This window comes from Rutidosis leptorrhynchoides, chromosome 2, assembly GCF_046630445.1.
Source record: "Rutidosis leptorrhynchoides isolate AG116_Rl617_1_P2 chromosome 2, CSIRO_AGI_Rlap_v1, whole genome shotgun sequence".
NCBI classification, from domain to species: Eukaryota; Viridiplantae; Streptophyta; class Magnoliopsida; order Asterales; family Asteraceae; genus Rutidosis; species Rutidosis leptorrhynchoides.
Window position 1 is genome coordinate 579,791,685 of NC_092334.1, and position 930 is coordinate 579,792,614.

Sequence of the window (930 nt, forward strand, 5' to 3'; positions counted from 1 at the left end):
TTCTATATATATATATATTTCGGAACAACCATAGACACTCTATATGCAGTAATGTTGGAGTTAGCTATACAGGGTTGAGGTTGATTGGAAAATATTATATATACTTTGAGTTATGATCTAGCCTGAGACTTGTATACACGAGGTCGTGGATTGATTCGAGATAATATATATTACTTTATTTCTGTACATCTAACTGTGGACAACTAGTTGTAGGTTACTAACGAAGACTGCTCACAACTGATTCGTATTGCGTGAATATTTTTAGTCATCTTTTCCATTCGTCTCTCGAAAGCATCTATTTTGGTGGAAATGGAATCAAAGTCATGGCTAAAATCGACTCTAGCCACTTTAGATGAACGAAAAATATCTTTCCTGGTGCCACTCATGTGAGTGGGAGGCTGTGTTGTCAATAATTTTGTGAGCTTTGGTTGAGATTTTCTTCATAATGGAACCACCAGCTGCTGTGTCGATGTCTTTTCGTGTAGCAACGTCGACACCTTGGTAGAATATTTGTACTATTTGATAAGTATCTAGACCATGTTGAGGACATCCTCTCAACAATTTTCCAAATCTTATCCACGCTTCATATAAAGTTTCATTTGGCTTCTGCGTGAACGTAACAATTTCTCCTTGAAGTCTCACAGCTTTAGATGCCGGAAAGAATCTTTTAAGAAATTTCTCAACTAAAACATCCCATGTGTCAATCGCTCCTTCAGGTAACGATTCTAACCAATCTTTGGCTTCTCCCTTTAAAGTCCAGGGAAACAACATGAGATAGATCTATTCATCCTCAACTTCTCTGATTTTGAATAGAGTATAAATCCTATTAAAGGTTTGAAGATGTTCGTTTGGATCTTCTTTTGGCGTACCACTATATATGCATTGATTAGTTACCATGTGTAAGATTTGTCCCTTGATTTCATAATCTGG

At 36.6% G+C, this 930-nt stretch overlaps 1 non-coding gene across 1 annotated transcript; it reads left to right on the forward strand.

Moving 5' to 3' along the window:
- Positions 1 to 532: 532 nt before the first annotated feature.
- Positions 533 to 639, forward strand: LOC139895151 (small nucleolar RNA R71). Its single transcript, XR_011775616.1, has one exon. It is a non-coding gene; the product is annotated as a small nucleolar RNA R71 (small nucleolar RNA).
- Positions 640 to 930: the final 291 nt, after the last annotated feature.